Raw genomic sequence first — 16,678 nt, 5'->3', positions numbered from 1 at the left:
TTTTCACAATAAGAATCACTGACCACTGTTAACTGTTTATTATCTGAACGTTTTTGTGCAACGTTTTTTTTAATGCCTTTATTACAAAGTTACTGAATATATTGATTTTTTCAATATCATTACAACTTCACATCCAATGGATAAAGTTTCCTATTAAACGTAGAAAGTTTATTCAAAGTTCTTTTTAGAAATTCATTTTTTTTTAAAACTTGTGTTGACATCTTTGACATAACTCTTACTATAACATCCCATCATGAATCAAACAAGGAAGAAAAAGAAAAGAGGAGGGCATTATTCAAAATTTCTACCTCTCTAGTTTTGACCGATGACAGGTATCTCAAACCAATTTGCTAAGATAAAATTATTACAATTTCTCTTCTTATTTAATAATTATTTATTGTCCTTTATGGTAGCTTTATGCTATTAGATGCGTATTTTTGGAAGTTATTCCACTCTAAATAAAAATAAACTACATTAAATATAATTTGACATGAAGATACCACGCGTGGCCTCTTTATGATTGTCATAATTTACCAAAAGCGAGCAATTTTTTTCCAGGTACTTAGAATGCTTGTAGCCTCCGTACATGTAGTAGATACCTTGGATGTTTGATTCGTATTGAAACAGCACCAGCTACAATAGAACGAATTGCATTTATTACTTGTGTACGAATTGCATTTATTAATTTGGAATCATTGGTGTCAATTATAGTACGATTTTTACGGTTCCCGTAAACGAACCTTTAATCTATTAATTTATCTTTATTATATGAACTTAATAATGATTAAAAAAAATGACCCGCGATGGCTCAAGGGATTTAATAGATTGATTGATTTTATTGAAATTACATACATTTGCTGACTTGTGTGCTCAATATAGGCTTATAAGTCATTGTCAATTAACAGAGCGTTTGGACCGACGATACCGCTCGGCCAGGGAGGCCCCGGATTTAATAGAGCGTTCGCCTTCCAATGAGGTGAACTGGGTACGAATCCTAACGATGACTGATCGATACGAATCTGCATCCGGCTTGCACCGAAAACATTGGTGACGTGAAATATCCTCAATGGTAGACGGATCATGGGTTAGAGTCCTTTTGCCGTCAGAACTAAATGTGGGAAGCTCTCCAAGTCTTCCCCTCTATGTAACGCAAATCCGGGTTAGTTGCATCAAAAAGTTATCCACGAAGGCAAATTTCTCCCAATACTTGATCCATGAATTCCCTTGACTTCTGGATTTGGTTCAAAATTACAAGGCTACGGAGCTGATCATTACTAGTCGTAAATCCAAAAATTGGACTGGTTGTTCAACGATGACTATAAAATAAAATTATTATAGATGAGCCGTTATGGCTCAGAGGATAGAGCGTTTGCCTTCCAATGAGGAGAACCGGGTTCGAATCCCAGCAATGGCTGGTCAATACGAATTCCGCATCCGGCTTGCACCTTCCACAGTGCTGACGTAAAATATCCTCAGTGGTAAACGTATCATAGGTCAGAGTCCCCTTGCCATCAAGATAACCACGGAATTTTTAAGTGGTTTCCCTCTGTATGTAACGTAAATGCTGGTTAGTCCCTTTGAAAATTATTAATGAATAATTACTTACATTAATAAATTACATTAATAAATTATTAATGAATAATGAATAATTACAGTAGTTCCACTTTCTACTGAATTTGGTTTAAAATTTCAAGCCTACGGAGTTGAACATTGGTAGTTGTAAACTTAAAAATTAGATTCATTGTTCAACGACGATAATATTAAATAAAATAATTATATCTAACTAATAAAATCATTTATATAAATTATTTAGCGTTTATTTCAATTACTGATGATTTAATATTATAGAAACAAGTTTTAAAAGCAGCAGAATTAAAATGACACATTGGTTTCAGTAAACTTTAGAAATACTCCTTCTGTGCTCGGAATACCATCCATGTTGATCAATGATCTTACCTCACATAACGAATAAAAAATAATGAAAGATTATTAATGAATAATTAAAGAAAATCTTTCTTCTTTAATAAAACAGACCTGTAACATTCAAAGAAATCTCTGAAGCGAAGTCTGATATTAATAGTGGACCACGTCTTACCACATGTTTCGCCCAAAAGCCATTTCTGGTAGATTTTACTTACATTAATTTGATTCGAAATTTGACAAAGGGGTTCATTATTAAATTGCTTTAAGTCATCAAATGCTAAATAATAAAATTCAAAAAAATTTTGATTTGTAAAAGGAATCTAGATGTTAAAAAATTCGTTTCTCGATAACTACTCTACCGATTGCATTCAAAATTTGATTGCTGTTATTTAAAATTACATAGTTATAAAGTGATTCAAGAATGCATATACCTTATAAAATTGAATCAGTTAGCAACGTTAGTTACATATTGTTTGAAAACATTACAATAGCTTTTATATTATCATATTCCTATCTATACTTTGAACATGTATCTTATTTTACTCTATTTAATTTTAATACACCTCAGCTTTTGAATTCATTCAACTGAAACTCAACCTTTACCATCGAAATCTACAATAAAGATGTTTTTGTCAAATCGTCATCGTATACTGAATTGAGCAGAAATGTTTTAAATAATTTATACATTTTTTAAATTAACTTAATAACCAATGCTACAAAACCAAACATAAATATTTATAAATTTGTAAAAAATAATTAAAATAAATTCATTCTAAAGATTTCTTTTCTTCACTTTCTACAAATTCATAAATGTTTATGATCAGTTTTATAGCATTAGTTATTTAGTTAATAAAAAGAATTGTTATAAATTATTTTAAGCACTTTTGGTGAATTCAGTATAAAAAACCGATTTGACAAAAACACTTTTATAAGAGATTTTGTTAATAGAAGATGAGTATTATAATGAGTTTACACAAAATGAGGTATAAATAATAATATTAAAATTAAATAAGATACATTATATGTTCAAGTTAATGTTGTATGCTATGTCTTGAATAATATAAGAGTTATTGTAATGTTTTCAAACAATACGTAAATTATTTCTACAAACATGTGACACTATTAGAATGAAAAATAATGAAATGGGAAAAAAGATACATGTTTGTCAACATAATTTGAAATACTAATGGACAATTATACAAAAAAAAAAAATAATGATACTAAAGACACAGCTAAAAATTACACAAAATGAGGTATAAATAATAATATTAAAATTAAATAAGATACATTATATGTTCAAGTTAATGTTGTATGCTATGTCTTTAATAATATAAGAGCTATTGTAATGTTTTCAAACAATACGTAAATTATTTCTACAAACATGTGACACTATTAGAATGAAAAATAATGAAATGGGAAAAAAGATACATGTTTGTCAACATAATTTGAAATACTAATGGACAATTATACAAAAAAAAAAAATAATGATACTAAAGACAAAGCTAAAAATTACTCAAAAATAATCACATGTCTGTTTCAAATATAATCTAATAAAGCAATAAAAAAATAAAGTATTCAATTACAAATATGCATATTTAAAAATGGATGTTTTAATTTCATGTAGAAATCAATTTGCAAAAATATGATGCCATAAAAATGTTTTTAAATATAATGACAAAAACAAATGTAATGATAAAAACAATTTTCAGGATGGTTACCATCTCAAAACTTTGCTAACTGATTCAATTTTATTCTTATAAATTCCCTTTTATTTTTACATAATACATAGCCAGATTTTTCAATAAAAAATAAGCATCTTTTAAGTACCTTTAAGCACTCAAAAAATATTTTTAATCACTTTCCAAAAAAATAATAATAATTAGGATCTGTACAGTTATAAAAATTATTTTTTTTCCTATCGTTTAAAGTTCTTTATTTTATAATCATAAAATCTAAAAACATTTTAAAAAACTTAAGATAATCATGATAAAAACAACTAGTTTCTGATAAATATTGCAGAGAAAATTGCGAAAATCATAAACTTTTTTTTATGTAATTCACGACGACAATCGACATGACAAAAAAAATTCTCTTTTTAAAAGGTAGAAAATTAAGCACTTTTTACAAATCCTGAATAAAAAAAAGCACATTTAAGAGCTTTTAAAAAACGTAAATCAAAAATAAGCAAGTTTATGTACGTTTTAAAAACACTATGCACCATGTAATATCATCCTTAATGTCAAAACATGAAGCTTAAAGACTAATAAAATATTATCTTTATTAATAATTTTACATGATGCTACATAAGTGAGATTTATAATTAAAGTGATGGCATAATTTAATATTTGAATTCTAAATTATGCAAATCTAATTCAAATTGTTTGATAAAGAAACATAATTCTTTTTGTCACTAGTTTTATTACCCATTACCTACTTAATTAATACAATAAAAAATGAGCAAGAAAAAATTACTAGTGTGGGGTAGATTTGTGAAAACTAATATGGAAAAAAAAGCGATATATGGAAGGAAGAAAACTTTTTGTATACACTTGCAATTCCAGATATGAACACGAATATCTTTTAATTTATAATTTAATACAGTTTAACCCAATATACAAAGGTTAGAATAAAAGTTTACATAGCATTAGAGAATAATAAAGTATTATAAATATAGAATATCATATTAAATATCCACATCCAAATTACATGATCTTATATATTGTAAAAAAGTAAACTTCAAGAGTGATTAATTTCACATTTTATTTTTATTACATTGTATCACAGTTTATTTAAAAAACAAACATATAAAAAGTATATCAAACTTTATATTTAAAACTGTTCTTTGAAAGCTAAAATGTCAGTATTTCTTATGACATTTTTTAAACTTTATGTAACAATTTCTTTACAGTTCCATCCCAATGAGTCTTTACAACAGTACTGAAAAAAAAATTTTATATGAGCTTTAAAATATTTTTAATAGTAATAAACAGGTTTCTTTTTCTTTTGGAAAATTAATGCTTCAAATTAAGATAAACAGATGTCAAATTAAGGAAGAAATCAAAAGTTAAAATAATACTTCAAAATCCAACAATAGATGCTTTATTGTTAAATCAAAGCATTTCTGCAACAACTTATGGTGGGTCAATGGGTGGTGGAGGTCCCTTAATTTTGTGACCAACAGCATAATGATTTCAGTGTGGTAAGCATTACACACAATTTTTGCCTTTCAATCCTATACAAGCTTTTAACCATTAATCAGCTACTGTGTGTGGGGCTGTCACCGTCTTTCATAATTATAGCTCAGTTTGTTTGATCACTCAGACATTGTAGTAAATTTCAGATAATATAAATTAAGACAGATGGATTTTATCATGAAGCTTTAAAAAATTATTATGCTTCATCAAAAATATTATCCTAATGAATTTGTACAAATTGAAACAAATTGTAAAACTATTCTGAGAAAGATTAGCCAAAATATATAGTTATTTTGCATGTTAACTTTTTAAAACTGTAATACTGATCACAAAAATGATGATAAATTGAAATAGAGAATTAAAAACAGTTAACTATGCTGTATTAAACAAGATAGCCCCCAAAACCACTTGACACTTGGTTTGTGATGAAATTTAATGCATAATAATCTGAATTGGCCATACTGAGTCAAATTTAACTACTATTACATATTCAAAATAGGGAAAAATCACAATGTTATAAGTAATATCTGCCACAAAAAAGTAATAATAAATAAATAACAAGAAAAAGGAAGAGAGATCAATGCAGTATTCTGGTGTTGTGATACCTGAGTAAGTATAAAAATGGGAAAGTGCAAAATGCAGTTGTAACAATCAGTTTACAAATGAGCTACAGTGTGTGTAAAAAATCACATCATAAACCGAAAATGCTCACCAGGTTTTGAGACAGTATAGTGATAGGTCACAGCATATAAATCAACTTAAATTTTGATTGGTTTGAAATTAGCTACTAAATAATACGATAACAATAATAACAATTTTAAATGATCAAAAAATTGGCAATACCTGAATATTTTGAAAGCTTAAGGCCATACAAAAAAAATTCGATTATGAACAACAGTGGGTTGAAATAAATGAACTTGTAACCAGGGTGTAAGATTATTTATATGGGGGAACAAACATCCATGAAATGAAAATAATTCACAAAAATAATTTTCTCAGTAAAATAAGGATATGTACTATAAATTCTTTCTCTCAAATAGCTTGACTAAAATTCAATTAAACTTATTCGCTGCCTTAAAATAAGATTTTTCATGAAATATTTAAATAAAAATCAAGTTTAAAGGTCTTACTTTTAACTTTAAAAGTCATAAGATTTGGATGTGTAATTCACAATAAGGCAGAAAGCAGTTTTTGAATTGATAGAGCATATAACTATTGCTATTGATTGAACATCAAACTCAAGTTAAAATCTTACATTATTGCATACATTAAATAACAAAGTTAAACAGTTCTAGAAACTATGTCTGACAAAAACATAGGTAAAAAGAACTTGGATATTTAAGAAACTGTATTTATCTTAACGTAATAAAACCCTTGATAGAGTTGATTTTAAAATAAAAATATCTAATTGTTTCCTAACAAACATTAAATAGATATTTAAATAATTATAAAAATCATGCAGATTAATCCCAAATATTTCTGCCAGAACTTTACCTTTAGGTACCTAAATTAATTTAAAATAATTTAGTTCCATTAATTAGTAACGAAGATGTATCAGAAGATATAAAGCGAGTGTAAACATTTGTAACATAATATTATGGCAAAAATTTTGCTCTGCTTCACTTTGTGTTATACAGTATGTTATGTTATGCAACAGTAACAAATTTGTAACTGTTAGTTAGAGAAGGCAAAATGATATAAATAATGCAAAAAAGTATATAAAATTCATATTTACATTTAATTAAATTTAAAACAATTTAATTTATTATCATAGAAATCAACCTTAAGTTGTGATTAATATTTTAATTCAACTTAAACTAGATTTTTAAAAAAATACAATAACAATAATGAAAATTTTAACATTGCTGATCATAAAGATATATATATATATATATATATATATATATATATATATATATATATATATATATATATACAGTGTCAAAATTAATATTTTAGATATTATAGAGGATTTAGACTTAAGACTACAGAAAGAAAATTACTACATGCTTTTATACAAAACAATTTTGCCGTATGGGCTAAACGATACCTACCAGCATACACAGATTAACTTCAATAACTCATCAACTTATTCACTTTTTCATATTAAGGATAAGCTTACAAATCGAGGTAAACGGGGTTCAAGAAGTAATAGAAACTCTCTTAATAGTGACAAATTAAATATAAATTTTCTTTCTAATATGGAAAAAGACTTTAATAAACAATATAGCATTAAACCAATTAAAGATTTTGTCTTCTCCCTTAAGAATTATGAAGTATATAAGTTCTACGATATTATTATTAACTTTTCTTTCATTAACTACATTTCAAAATTCTTTGTTTCGATCTTATAAAAGCCAAAATGAGCAAAGTTTCGCCTAATAAAAAGAAAAGTTTAGATAATTTATATTTCGTTATTAACTTTCAAAATCCTAATTTCGATAAGATCAAATTTCACAACATTTTTTGAAAATTTTAAAGCTTTATTTCCATTAAAAGATTTTAACATAATTAAAAGTTTTAAATATAACAAATCTCTTGGTAGAACCATTTTTAACTATAATGATATAAGCAAAAATTTAGGGAGTACTAATATATACGATTATGAATGTCACTGTGAGGAGGATCCTCTGTTGTTATTCTCTGTTACAAGTACAATTATCCAACAATTATCTGTTACAAGTACAATGTATGTTATTAGTACAATCCATTACTCGTTCTGTACAAGTGAAACATTGTAAATTTCTGACTACAGATTCAAGAATTTTGAACCCAAATCAGCTTAAAAGTAAGAATACTTTTACAAAAATGATGTTCTCATCAGGCTTTTATTTTATCATTGATAAAAATTTTAATACTATTTCTTAAAGGAAAAAAAAACACATTATATGGTTCTATAACATAACTTTATAAACTCAAAATATTATTTTTCCATGTCTTGTAATTTACATACTTCTCTCTACTGTGCCACTAATTGTTTCTTTTACTGAGAGATATAAAACTGTGATGATTAGAGAGTTACAAATTTATTATCTTAAATTAATGATTTTTACTGATTTTTTTTAAATGGAAATAATTTTAAAGAAAAATAAACTTTGAGAAGTAATATTTAAAAAATTGAATAAATTATTTATCTAATACACATTTTTAATCAAAACACTAAAATCAATATGTCAGAAATATCTGTAATTAGCATACGTGACGAGTTTGGTTCTCATAAGGAGCTTGTCAATTTGCTGTTCCTCACTACATGGTCTGGTGTTGTGGTAATATAATATTTCAACTATAATTCAATAATTTAAAGAACAAAACTTCAAATAAGCCTTTATGGATTGTGTGCCCGGTCAGAACATTATGTCCAAGGCATGCACACATTTCAGTTATATCATTTTATTTCAATTAGTCAATAATTTATAAATAAAAATTTCAAATAGACCTTAGTGGTCTTTATGAATTGTGCATCAGATTTTTTACTGTGCCCAAAGCACACATAACAAAGCCTGAATTCATAGAATATAGCAAAGAGGATGTTTGGAGCTTTTAAAGTCTAATTTTAAAAAAAATTGATCACTTGTTATTTTTAAGCAATTACAGCAAAAAGTATATAAATCATAGCATCCTTCAAGTAGGTAACAAATCAAAGTAAAGAGGAAAGATATTTATAATCAAATTTTTAAGTTCAACACAATAACAATAAGCAAATTAATAAAAACAACTAAATATAATTCCTTGCATAGAACTAACATGATATTATTTGCAATGAAATTAGAATAAAATCAAAATTATTTTTAAAAGAAATAAATACATATATTTTTTATTGTTTAGTTCTTGTAAAGTAAATCTTTTTAAGTAACTTTTTATGTTAGTCTCAATCATTTTTTTTCTTTTGAGTAAAGGAATAATTGATTAAATAATGTAAAGACTAACAGAAAAAATAATATTGATTTCATTTCATTAGAAAACTGCAAATGTAATTTAAAAGCAACTTTAAAGCGTTAGTTTTTATATATGGCTTAAAAGATTCTTTGGTCATAAAATAAGTTAATTGTCTTGACATGAAAATATACTTAAATCCTCTATTAATTACAAATTGTAAACCATTAGAAACTGACTATGTAGCTCTGTTATTGATTACAATAGTTGCTATAAACTTGGATAGAGAAAGAAGGAATTTAGTGTAACAAAAGAGAAAGATCTATGTATATTATACATGAATGTGCTCAGGTATCAGAATTGTTTTCCATATGCAATAACAGAACAGTGCATTTCCATGAGCAAACAATTCAATTTACACCAAAGGAAACCCATTAAATTCTTTCTACTTATTTTAAAACCAATGTGATGAAAGTTGCAACATTGAGATGCGATATATGATAATCTATGATAGCCAGGATTTATTATGCAGAAAATAATAATGAGGAATAATAAGCCAGTTTTAATTTTCGATCTGGTTGGAATATTTTACCCTCATTAAGAGTTAGACAAACAAGAATTTCTTAAAAATAAAATTTTATGCAAAATTTGTTGCACGAACATGGTGAACACTTCAAATTAAATCTAGGATATGATATACGACACATTTGAAATAAAGAATGTGATGCAAGTGGTTTATAAAAAAAATTTAAATTGTCCTCAAAAATAAATTTTTTTATAGTAAAAAGATAAATTTAATATTTAAGCGGTTTTTACTTTAATATGTGGTTTTGTTATCATAACAGTTACAGCTCTTCCATTATCATTGGAGAGTAAAAAATTAAAAATTATGTTTGTTTACATATAGAACACAAACAATTAAAGTCTGTGTCAAGACATTGAAACAAATGCCCATTGAATGGAAGTATAAGGCCATGCATTCAAGACATAAAAAAGAGATAAATTTAAGAGTGTAACAACTAAAGAGTAAACACTCCTTTAAACAAAGCATTTAAGGTCCTACCAAACATTTTATTTAAAAGACTATTACCATACATTGCAAAAGCCATCAAAAATTATCAATGCGCATTAGAGAAATAAATATCAAGACCAGGTGCACACAATCATACAAATCTGGGAAAAAGAAACGAAATTAATATTTATACATACCATATATTTTTTGACTTTAAGACAGCATATGATGGCATAGAAAGATCAAAATTATATCATGCAATACTCAATTTAGAAATGCCCATGAAACAAGAGAAATCTTACAAAGATGACATTTAATAGAGTTAAATGCAAGGTAAAACTAGGCTAAGTAAAACTCATACGAATATCTATATGAGTGAGATTCCATGTCTTTGGAAAAAGTTATTAAAGACTCAGTATAACAGTTTAAATATTAGAATAATTGATTAAATATAGCAAACAAAAGTTAATATGGATTAAGAAATCACTTTAAACTAAAACACTTAAGCATAAATTAAAGACTTATCAATATAAAAGTTTAGTAAAACAAATAATTATGTGTGGAAGAGCATTCTGGACCATGAACGAAACAAAGGAAAACAAGTTCTGAGAGAAAAGAAAATATTTGAATGAAAAATATTTGGCGCTGTCAAAAATATAATGTCTGGAGTGTAATGACCATATATTGTGAAAACTAAAAAGGTATATCAATTAAGATGACTCGGACATATCTACAGATACAATGATTTAAATCCAAAGAAAAAAATGGCAAACGGGTAGACCAAACATGAGATGTCTTGATACACTTGAGAAAATGCCACATAAAATTGGGACTAACCATTGAAAAATTGTAACAGTAGATCATTCCCAATGAAAAAAACTTAAGGAGAGAGTTTTGGCCTGCAAGGGGCTGTAAAAATGCAGAATTAAAAAGAACTATTAATTTTTTTTTAAATTCCTATTTTTAAAAGGCTAAAAAAGGTTAGAAATAATAAATCAATAAGGTTAATAACTTTCCTTAGAAAAAATAATTGAAGTGAAATATGCAAATTTTTTCAACAGGTAAAATAAAATTTAGTTAATAAGTAATAAGTTAATCAAAAAGAATATTATTAAAATTATACAGATATCAATGTTTAAAAGGACCAACTAATAAACATTTCAGCATGGTCGAAATTTATTTTGAAAGAATTTATCTAACAAATAATAAAAAATACTGAAGGTAACAGTGACATTTTTTTCTGGTTTGAATGAAGAGAAAAACTAGTTATTTCATGAAACATATTTAAAGAGTGTTTTGAAGTGTATTTCATGAAAATCAAAATTAATTTTAACACAATATTTTCTATTTGGAAAAAAAAGTCATAAATCATAATTATTACTAATAAATGTGACACTTTCTCTTGAATCAGTCATACTTTCAGTTTGAGAAACAAAGGAAAACATGAAACATTTTAAATAAAATTTTTTACATGAAAATAATAATATTGATCAAAGGTTAAAAGAAATACAAAGAAACTTTCTCATTACTGACTTCTTTTTCATTACTGACAGAATATTTCGCTTAGCAAAAGAAGAAAAAATAATTACTTTTCATGTAGCTGAAGCAGCAAGTATGCAAAAATGATGATGGAGCAGCAGCTGTGGGTTCTACTCCTTATGTTTCCGTCGCTAAATGAAAAGAAAACAATTGAGAACAATGGCAAATACACAAAATTAGCATTCAATTTCTGATAACTATGAACTACAATTACTATGAACTAAAAACTACATAAAAATATGCATGGAGACAATTTCTTAACATCAAAAAATGGTTACAAGGGAGGAAAAAAAAATTTTTATTGAAAAGAAGTTAGGTTAAAAGATTTTTATATAACCTGTTGACACATTCAGCTATCTGTAGAAAAACTAACTAGTGGATTAACAGTAAAATAATGAAATTTAAACCTCTTTCAGAAAAATTTCTGTTCTATATTTTAAATATTATAGAGTAACAAGTATAGGAAAACCTTTATTACATTCACGATTTAAGTAAAAGTGTAAAAACAATAAAAATCTATAAGCAAAAACCTTAAAGTTTGTTTTGATTTTAGATTTTTTCTCCTTAAACACTGATTACATAATAAAAAATATCAGTCAAGATAAGAGTTTTAAGCATAAAATAGAATCAAGTTTTTCTTAAAATACACAGTGAGGTGGCAGCTAAACGTTTTTAGAAATCTCGGTTATTAAGTTATAATTTATAAGAAAAATTTAAAATTCGCTTAATATAGTCATTTTTATAAGCTACAATTCAAACGATCTGCAATTCGATCCTTTTTTAAAGGGACTTTTCATTACAAATCAAAAGTGCAGGAAAACGACAAATGAGAGTTAACCTAGAATATTTTGGAAATTTATGAAAATTAATACATTTGTAATACATATAAAACATTTAATTGAAAAAATCATTTGAAATATTTATGCAAAAATATTTATGGTACGAAGTAAAGGATAAATAAATGCATTAACATATTTACAATAGAGTAAAACCTCCATTAAGAGGACATTCTTGGGACCGAAATTGTCCGTTTAACAAAGTTTAACACCGTAATTTTTTTAAAAAATATTTTGGAAGATGTTGAAATTATTAAATCATGTACAAGGATATTTTTTTAAACTTTAAGAAAGAATAAAAAAAGAATATATAAAGAAGTTTGATATAAATACATAATTCCAGATGTAGTTACAGATAAATGAATATAATTTTCCAATTAGCATTGGTACTCCAGTTAGACATATGATACCGAATACGAGCTTTCAATCCTCAGTCGTTTTCAATTATTAGGTTTACATCCCCTTACACCTAACTATCATTTGATAGGGAACATGGTTAATACCTTTTTGAAAGTAAACCTCACAGGATTCACAGGGGAAAAGAGCTATGCCTACCTGTAAGCTATGAGGACCTATGGAGTTGATTATTCACAAATGATCAGCTATCAAGTGTCTGAATAAATGTTTCATTTATATGAACACCTCAAATATTACCCCAGCTGTGTTAAATACAGTCTTCAAATTGATAAGAAAATTAAAGAAATTTTCAATGGGGAAGAAGCATTGAGGGGGTTTAAGATGTAATTTCAACTTGTAGGGTCTCATAACCTGTGTGGTCCAGATGAAAAGATCAAAAGTTTCCACTGTCCGAATTATTTCACAACAGCAGTATCATTTTCTCTCCTTTCGTTTCAAAGATAAGGCAAGGTGACAGAAGGAAAATTGATTCTTCAGTTGTGAAATAGTTTAACAATATTTTTAGGTATGGATAAGGTAAAAAAAATGTACATGATTTAAAAATGGTGAAAAGTTGCGTTTTTTCCTTGCAGTTTAAAGCAGAAAGTTTTGTTTTTCTCAAATTTAGAAAAAGTAGTGTCCGGTTGGAAGAGATAGAAAGTAACGTTTCAGGGCCAAAATAACTGTCTACGTCCGGTTACAGGAGAGTTCGCTTGGCGGAGTAGGCACATAGAAGATTCCCTGGGAATTAAAAATTTGTCAGAATTGAGAGGTGCATATAACAGGAGGTTTCACTGTATTTAGAAATGTTGGTTTTCTTGCTGCAAACGATACATTTTCAACAGCTGTTACAGATTGTAGTTCATTTTCTGAAAATTCCTGTGAATACAAAAAGCTCCTGATTGGTTTAAAGATTTTCAGGCCTTCTGCAAATGTTTGATCTAATTGTTTGTGTTTACTCTTCATTGGTATTATATTGCACTTTTACAACTACTTTTTGATCCAACTATATCACAAGTTTCAATATTTTTATCAACTGATGCATAAACTTCAAACCTGTTGTTTGAGGTGTTTTACCAAAACTGAAACATAATTCACATCTTTTGTTTTCATTATTAGCGTCACCCTTCCGGAGATACTGTTCTGCTTCTCAAAACAAATTAATTTCAATATTATGGTTAAATGTTGGTAGAAATTCTAAACAATAAGAAAAGGAATCTGCTAGTTTCAAAAATGGTATTTTAAACATTATACAAATAGAATTTGTGACAGAATTGTTAAAACAATACAATATATGTGAGGAAAGAAAAAATGTAGAAATGATGGATCCAGGTTTGACTATATTTAATAATAACTTAATTTATAACCATATTTGCCCATGCAATGAATGAATTGTAAACTTGAAACATTAATATATACCAACAGTGATATATAATTTGATTTATTATGGGCTAAATAGTGTTTTAATTTATATTATATTACAGTAAAATGTACTTTTAAGAGAAGTTATGCAACTATTAACCCTGTAGAAGCTTATTATTGAATATAACTATAAAAAAAATTATTTATAAGTAGTATGTTATACACATTACATAATTTCATTAATCGTGTATAAATATTATGCCAGTTTAAGAAGAAATTAGGAACAATAAATAAATATAAATATTTTGTTACATTATGTAGAAATACCACAATAAGCTACAGCAGCTACTTTTCATGTTTTGAATTTGAACAATGAGGACAATAATATTAGGAATATAATCCATACACAAATAAGGAAAAATTAATTAATGAACTTCACATTAAAAAATAAATAGTTTACAGCTGAAGTTATGTCAATATAATAGGAATACTAATTTCCATTATAAAACAATATTATAAAATTCCAATCATAATTACAGAAACTTTAAACATTTTAAAATTTTGTATTAATTTTTAATAGTTGTTTCATTTTAGTACACTTAACATATTGATTTAATAACAGGTTAGATCTTCATGAAAATAATCAGGCAATGTAAATAAAAATCTCAGTAAAATAGAAAGAATTATAAACAAAAGAACAATATTACAGGCAAAAGAAGAAAATTATAAACATAATAAAAATACCATAAAAAATCTTTCTTTTTTTTCATTTTGAAATAGATTATAAGCTGAGCAAGACTATATTATTAACGAAATAAAATATCATTAGCTAATTACATAGAAATGATAAATATAAAATTACAAAAGATAATTAAAAGAAAACTAAGATATATAGGTAAAAACTCTTATTTAGAATAAAATATCCTTTCATATTTTTAGTTTAAGATAAATCACAATACAAGGCAAAACAATATTAAATATTTTCCCCACTTTAAGCAAATATATATATAAAAATTTACCTCTGCTTAATACCAACTTGAACATTAGAGAATTCCTTGAGTATAAAAATTAGAGTCAATTTCATGGCATCAGAAATAGTATTATTAAGAGGAGCAGCTCAAAACTGAAATCAAAAAATTCTTAAAGTAAAGTGAATCTTAAAGTAGAAGTGAATAGAAAGAATGATAAGAAAATTACAAGCCATATTATTTCAGAAAGCAAAAATACCTTCATTTAAAAAGCCTTGACACAGACTTAGATCTTTATTGAATAAGTGTACATAACTCAACAAATCTACTCGTTATTATTTTTTTAGGAAAATGATCTGCGTTAAAGTTTAATTTAAATGTTACTGAACGTTATAATTAAGCAAGAGTCAAAACTTACTTTCTTACATAGATTTAATACGTTATTTTTAATACGAAATGCGCTGCGCAATTTTAAGATCGCGTAAATACGAATTACGATGTGTGAATTTTAAATTACGCGAAAAATTAAAACGTATGATTTTTAAAACGTATAAATACGAATCTCGACAGGTGATTTTTAAATCATGTAACAACAAAAAGAATAGGTTGAGTGTGTGATGTTAACTTGCACTTGTTCATGGGACTAAAGAGATATACACGTGTTTTGAATTATTGTTTTGCAAAGGGGAACGCGTTTAATATAAATGTACACAACTTGTTTTTATTTTTCATTTTTATTCTTTTTAGGAAGGTATTGATTTTGCTAAAATACGTAATTACTTTTTAAGTTCCAAAAAAAAAAAAAAAAATTTAAAACAGTATCGAATTTTAAGAGTTGTAATATTGTGCTAAAATATCAGGATATTCTAAATTACAAGTAAAAAGACGTTCGAAAAACCTCTTATATTTATGTAAAAATCGACACAAATACAGCACATAAAAAGTAATTATTTTAATGCGCGATTCAAAACTCGCGTGCTGTCAAATTATATGAAAAATATCAATTTTTTTTTAAAATCACGGGGAAAAAGCGTAGTAATAACTACAAAGGAAATTATCAAAATACCTTTATATTTGCGGTGAAATTGGTGTAAATAAAACGTGTCAAAATTTTATGTATTTAAATGCGAAATTAAAGTATCAAAATAGCGTATAAAAAATATCGGACTTTCAAAACCTTGTAGAGATGTGTAACAATAATTGCCAAAATAACGATTGAAAAATAATTTGATTTGCAATAAAATTGGCACAAATAAACCACGTCAAAAAATGGTTATCTAAATGAGCGATTATTTAATCGCGATTCGTAATAATATCGTGCCAAAATATCATAATTTTAAAAACCATGCGGAAATGCGTAGCAACAACTGCCGAAAAAGATTAAATTTTTCATGAAGTTTGCACAAATAAAGCGTTTCATAACTTTTTAAAAATCGCGATTTCAGAAAACTACATTGAGTGAAATTGGGTGCGTCAAAAACTTAAATGCGTAAATTTCAAATTTCCGAATTTTTTTTTATTTAAAAAAAAATTTAATTATTTTTTTACATTTTGTTCAGATTGCGGTAGCGGGCC

General features: G+C 26.4%; 1 long non-coding RNA gene across 1 annotated transcript; it reads right to left on the bottom strand.

Moving 5' to 3' along the window:
• Positions 1-4,315: 4,315 nt before the first annotated feature.
• Positions 4,316-15,888, bottom strand: LOC147809955 (uncharacterized). The gene is made up of 3 exons (XR_015433944.1): positions 15,155-15,888; positions 11,592-11,672; positions 4,316-4,860 (listed from the first exon to the last, which is right to left on the bottom strand). It is a non-coding gene; the product is annotated as an uncharacterized LOC147809955 (long non-coding RNA).
• Positions 15,889-16,678: the final 790 nt, after the last annotated feature.

Source organism: Parasteatoda tepidariorum, chromosome 5, assembly GCF_982258835.1.
Source record: "Parasteatoda tepidariorum strain Cologne lab strain chromosome 5, Ptep-v5.0, whole genome shotgun sequence".
In the NCBI taxonomy this organism is placed as follows: domain Eukaryota; kingdom Metazoa; phylum Arthropoda; class Arachnida; order Araneae; family Theridiidae; genus Parasteatoda; species Parasteatoda tepidariorum.
This window is presented reverse-complemented; position numbering and strand designations above follow the sequence as displayed.